The sequence below is a fragment of the Odocoileus virginianus genome, chromosome 34, assembly GCF_023699985.2.
Source record: "Odocoileus virginianus isolate 20LAN1187 ecotype Illinois chromosome 34, Ovbor_1.2, whole genome shotgun sequence".
Lineage (NCBI taxonomy): Eukaryota > Metazoa > Chordata > Mammalia > Artiodactyla > Cervidae > Odocoileus > Odocoileus virginianus.
Window position 1 is genome coordinate 31,386,621 of NC_069707.1, and position 6,734 is coordinate 31,393,354.

Genomic DNA, 6,734 nt, shown 5'->3' on the forward strand with positions numbered 1-6,734 from the left:
TGGGTTCTAGAGCACAGTAGTTGTGCTCAGTAGTTGTGGAGCACAAGCTTTCTGTTCCATGGCATGTGGGATCTTCCTAGATCAGGGGTTGGATTTGTGTCTCCTGCAAGAGCAAGGGAATTCTTTACCACTGAGCCACCAGGGAAGACCTGATCATTTTTAATAATTGGTAAAAATCCAGAAACTTATAAATTCTGGTAGCTATTCACAAAAGACTGACTTAAAAAAAAAATCAAACTTCTCCATTAGAGAATGTCTGCTGTGAACATTTCTTTCTATTAAATATTTGAAAACTGGAAAATGTCAGTTTTTGTTCCCATCCCAAAGGAAGGCAATGTCAAAGAATGTTCAAACTACTATACCGTTGTGCTCATTTCACATGCTAGCAAGGTAATACTCAAAATCCTTCAAGTTAGCCTTCAATAGTAGGTGAACTGAAAACTTCCAGATGTACAAGCTAGATTCAGAAAATGCAGACGAATCAGATATCAAGTTGCCAACATTCTTTAAATCATGGAGAAAGCAAGGAAATTTTAGAAAAAAATCTGCTTCTGCTTCATTGGCTACTCACAAGCCTTTGACTGTGTGGATCACAGCAAACTATAGAAAATTCTTAGAGTTGGGAATACCAGACCACCTTACCTTCCCCTGTATGCACGTCAAGAAGCAATATTTAGAACTGGACATGGAACAACAAACTGGTTCAAACTTGACATCGGAGTACATTAAGGCTGTATATTTTCACTCTGCTTATTTAATTTCTATGCAGAGAACATCAAGCAAAATTCTAGGCAAGATGAATCACAAGCTGGAATCAAGATTGCCAGGAGAAATATCAGCAATCTCAGATATGCAGATGACACCACCTTTGTGGCAGAAAGTGAAGAGGAACTAAAGAGCCTCTTGATGAGGGTGAAAGGGGAGAGTGAAAAATCTGGCTTAAAACATTCAAAAACCTAAGATCATGGCATCCAGTCCCATCACTTCATGACAAATAGATGGGGAAAAATTGGAAACAGTGGCAGATTTTATTTTCCTGGGCTGTAAAATCACTGTGGACATTGACTGTGGCCATGAAATTAAAAGATGCTTGCTCCTTGAAGAAAAGCTATGACAAACCTAAACAGCATATTAAAAAGCAGAGACATTACTTTGCCAACAAAGGTTCATCTAGTCAAAGCTATGTTTTTTCCAATAATCAATTATAGATGTCAGAGTTGGATCATAAAGAAGGCTGAGCACTGAAGAATTGATGCTTTCAAATTATGCTGGAGAAGGTTCTTGAGAGTCCCTTGGACATCAAGAAGATCAAACCAGTCAATCACTGAATATTCACTGGAAAGACTGATGCTGAATCTCCAATACTTTGGCTACATGATAAGAAGAGCCGACTCATTGAAAAAGACCCTGATACTGGGAAAGATTGAGGGCAGGAGGAGCAGGGGGTGACAGAGAATGAGATGGTTGGATGGCATCACCAACTCAATGGACATGAGTTTGAGCAAACTCTGGGAGGTAGTGAAGGACAGGGAAGCCTGGAGTGTTGCAGTTCATGGGGTCTCAAAGAGTCAGATACAACTTAGCAGCTGAGCAACAAATATTTGAGTAGAATTTCTTAATGTTTTTGGTGAACAATTTTTATTTTATTATTATTTTTTAAATTTACTTTTAATTGGGGAATAGTTGCTTTACAATATTGTGTTGGCTTCTACCATACAACAAGGTGAATCAGCCATAAGTATACATATGTCCCTTCCCTCTTGAACCTCTCCCCACCCCCATGCTACCACACGCCTCTAGGTTGTCGCAGATTACCATGCTGAGCTCCCCGTTCTACACAGCAACTTCCCGTTAGCCATCTATGAATATTTTACATATGGTAATGTATATGTTTCATTGCTACTCTCTCAACTCATCCTACCTTCTCCTTCCTCAGCTGTGTCCAAATCTGTTCTCGGTCTGCACTTCTATTCCTGCCCTGCAAATAGGTTCATCAGTACCATTTTTCCAGATTCCATACATATGCATTGAAATACAACATTTGTTTTTCTCTTTCTGACTTACTTCACTCTGTATATCAGGCTCAAGGTTCATCTGCCTCACTAGAACTGACTCAAATGGCATTTCTTGATTTTATAATAAAATGTTCCTTCTATAAAAATCACAATTTTGTTAAGCTTTCAGATTTTAGAGTTCTGGTGCTCCTCGACCTAACATTTTTTTCTATCAATGGAAATCTTTCTTCTAACCAAAACTTCCTAGAGGACTCCTCACAAATCGGACATCACATCTCATATATATCTTGAATTTTATTTTAATCTTAACTTTCCTTTTCAGGCTGGATGTTTAGATAAGCTATATATGACAAACCCACAGCAAGCATCACCCTCAATGGTGAAAAATTGAAAACATTTCCCCTGAAATCAGGAACAAGACAAGGGTGCCCACTCTCACCACGACTATTCAACATAGTTTTGGAAGTTTTGGCCACAGCAATCAGGGAAGAAAAAGAAGTAAAAGGAATCCAGATAGGAAAAGAATAAGTGAAACTCTCTCCGTTTGCAGATGACATGATCCTCTACATAGAAAACCCTAAAGACTCTACCAGAAAATTACTAGAGCTAATCAACGAATACAGTAAAGTTTCAGGATATAAAATTAACACACAGAAATCTCTTGCATTCCTATACGCTAACAATGAGAAAACAGAAAGAGAAATTAAGGAAACAATACCATTCACCATTGCAACAAAAAGAATAAAATACTTAGGAGTATATCTACCTAAGATAGAAACAAAAGACCTATACATAGAAAACTATAAAACACTGATGAAAGAAATCAAAGAGGACACAAACAGATGGAGAAATATACTGTGTTCATGGATTGGAAGAATCAATATTATCAAAATGGCTATACTACCCAAAGCAATCTATAGATTCAATGCAATCCCTATCAAACTACCAACGGTATTTTTCACAGAACTAGAACAAATAATTTCACAATTTGTATGGAAATACAAAAAACCTCGAATAGCCAAAGTAACCTTGAGAAAGAAGAATGGAACTGGAGGAATCAACCTGCCTGACTTCAGACTATACTACAAAGCCACAGTCATCAAGACAGTATGGTACTGGCACAAAGACAGAAATATAGATCAATGGAACAGAATAGAAAGCCCAGAGATAAATCCACAAACCTATGGTCACCTTATCTTCGACAAAGGAGGCAAGGATATACAATGGAAAAAAGACAACCTCTTTAACAAGTGGTGCTGGGAAAACTGGTCAACCACCTGTAAAAGAATGAAACTAGAACACTTTCTAACACCATACACAAAAATAAACTCAAAATGGATTAAAGATCTAAATGTAAGACCAGAAACTATAAAACTCCTAGAGGAGAACATAGGCAAAACACTCTCCGACATAAATCACAGCAGGATCCTCTATGACCCACATCCCAGAATTTTAGAAACAAAAGCAAAAATAAACAAATGGGACCTAATGAAACTTAAAAGCTTTTGCACAACAAAGGAAACTATAAGCAAGGTGAAAAGACAGCCCTCAGATTGGGAGAAAATAATAGCAAACGAAGCAACAGACAAAGGATTAATCTCAAAAATATACAAGCAACTCCTCCAGCTCAACTCCAGAAAAATAAATGACCCAATCCAAAAATGGGCCAAAGAACTAAACAGACATTTCTCCAAGGAAGACATACAGATGGCTAACAAACACATGAAAAGATGCTCAACATCACTCATTATCAAAGAAATGCAAATCAAAACCACAATGAGGTACTATTATACGCCAGTCAGGATGGCTGATATCCAAAAGTCTACAAGCAATAAATGCTGGAGAGGGTGTGGAGAAAAGGGAACCCTCTTACACTGTTGGTGGGAATGCAAATTAGTACAGCCACTATGGAAAACAGTGTGGAGATTTCTTAAAAAGCTGGAAATAGAACTGCCATATGACCCAGCAATCCCGCTTCTGGGCATACACACCGAGGAAACCAGATCTGAAAGAGACACGTGCACCCCAATGTTCATCGCAGCACTGTTTATAATAGCCAGGACATGGAAGCAACCTAGATGCCCATCAGCAGACGAATGGATGAGGAAGCTGTGGTACATATACACCATGGAATATTACTCAGCCATTAAAAAGAATTCATTTGAATTAGTTCTAATGAGATGGATGAAACTGGAGCCCATTATACAGAGCGAAGTAAGCCAGAAAGATAAAGACCATTACAGTATACTAACACATATATATGGAATTTAGAAAGATGGTAACGATAACCCTATATGCAAAACAGAAAAAGAGACTCAGATGTATAGAACAGACTTGTGGACTCTGGGAGAAGGCGAGGGTGGGATGTTTCAAGAGAACAGCATTGAAACATGTATATTATCTAGGGTGAAACAGATCACCAGCCCAGGTTGGGTGCATGAGACAAGTGCTCGGGCCTGGTGCACTGGGAAGACCCAGAGGGATGGGGTGGAGAGGGAGGTGGGAGGGGGGACCGGGATGGGGAATACATGTAAATCCATGGCTAATTCATTTCAATGTATGACAAAAACCACTGCAATGATGTAAAGTAATTAGCCTCCAACTAATAAAAATAAATGGAAAAAAAAATTTTCAAATCAAAGCATTGGTTATGCTAGTTTAAAAAGTTTTTTTTTTTTTTTTAACAATATTACTTTAATTTCTCTGGTTTCTATCCAAATCATGAATTTTTAAACTCCCTTAGATTTTTTTTTTTTTTCTGATTTAACAGTTCAATTCAGTCGCTCAGTCATGTCCGACTCTTTGCAAGCCCATTGACTGCAGCACACCAGGCTTCCCTGTCCATCACCAACTCCCAGAGCTTGCTCAAACTCAGGTCCATCGAGTCAGTGATGCCGTCCAACCATCTCATCCTCTGTCATCCCCTTCTCCTCCTGCCTTCAATCTTTCCCAGCATCAGAGTTTTTTCCAATGAGACAGTTCTTCTCATCAGCTGGCCAAAGTACTGGAGCTTCAGCTTCAACATCTGTCCTTCCAATGAATATTCAGTACTGATTTCCTTTACATTTGATCTCCTTGCAGTTCAAGGGACTGATTTATAATCTGATTTAACAATCCTATAGTATAAGTAGCAATGTTTGTTAGTGTTTTTAACAATTTACAACAACAAAAAAACAAATTTTCCTTTTAGGATTAGGTTCTTACACTATTTTGCACTCACTAACTGGTTAATGCTGTATCACAGTCTCAGTTATTGAGAGAGTAAAAGCCTTTACTCTCCGGTGTCACTAGGAGACACAAAATATACCTACAACTTGAAAAAAAAAAAAGTGATCGTGGCAATTTTCTCTCCAAGTTTTTTCTGCTGTGAATTCTAAGCACTGACTATGTACTTGAGGAAGGGAACAGACTACCCCCGTTTTTCTAAGTTTTCATAACTTAGGAGACACCAACTCTCATTTTATCATGCATGAGAGTTTAAAATTCCAACATGTAAAGTTTTCCTTTCCTAACATCCGAAAAGCGGAAGGGAAAAATGGATTGATAATTATCATTCTGCCTCACAAGAATAGTTGAGTTACTTTAAGTTGTATCTGCAACTTTAAGTTGCTGTCCATGGGGTCTGCAAAGAGTCAGACACGACTGAGCGACTGAACTGAACTGAACTGAAGTTGTATCTGAGTAGATTGTGTGGAGAGAGAATAAAAGAGAAATGCCATTAAAATAAGATGACTTCCTTCAATTTCACTCAAAATTTCACTTCCTTTCTTCACCCTCACCATGACTTTTTAACATTCAATTTCATATGGTCCATTGCCATAGAACCGATTATAGTATAGAGCCAGTCCACAAGAAACTCAGTAACCACATACAGTTTTAGAAACTTGTGTCAAGAAAAGCTTCAAACATTTGTATCAAATTCATTTTTCCTGGAGTTTGTTCATTTTATTTATATTCTATAACAATACTAACAATAGAGTTGTTTAAGAGGTTACCTGGCAGGGGGGATACAATAATCACCAAGGTAATTTTCTCAGGGGAAGGCTTATCCATTGCCCCCTGGGATTTTCCCAAATGTGGGAAATTTGGCTGCATAATTTATGACAACGGGGGACTGTTTTGAACATTCCCCTGGGGGAAAAAAAAGGTATAAAAATGTTTCTAAGACATGAAAATCCATGCAGGTGGCGCTAGTGGTAAAGAACCCGCCTGCAAATACAGGAGACAAAAGAGACACAGGTTCAATCCCTGGGTTAAGAAGGTCCCCTGGAAGAGGAAACGACAACCCACTCCAGTATTCTTGCTTGGAGAATCCCATGAACAGAGGAGCCTGGCAGGCTACAGTCCATAGGCTTGAAAAGAGTTGGACATGACTGAAGTGACTTAGCATGCATGCAAGACATGTAATAGTTTATGGTAATTAACAAATATTTAGTATTATAAGAAATTTCTTCCTTTACAGTTGAGAGGAGATCCTGTTGTCTTTGCTTTTATATAAATTGTAAAGTATTTTTCACCCTCTGTTTCCTCCAAATAAGGAGGAAACAGCAATGTTACTGTAATGATTAAATGTGACAATTCATGTAACATTCCCACAGCACTTAATAAATGTTACTATTGTGACGACCATTATCATTACTATGATTTTACTGGAAGGTTAACAACACCTGGCTCTGTCCATTTCCTCATGTTCACAGTTACTTTTTATTCTTTTGGTGT

The 6,734-nt window shown here is 38.1% G+C and overlaps 1 pseudogene; it reads left to right on the plus strand.

The window, feature by feature from the left end:
- Positions 1-6,002: 6,002 nt before the first annotated feature.
- On the plus strand, positions 6,003-6,149 carry LOC139033057 (U1 spliceosomal RNA; annotated as a pseudogene).
- Positions 6,150-6,734: the final 585 nt, after the last annotated feature.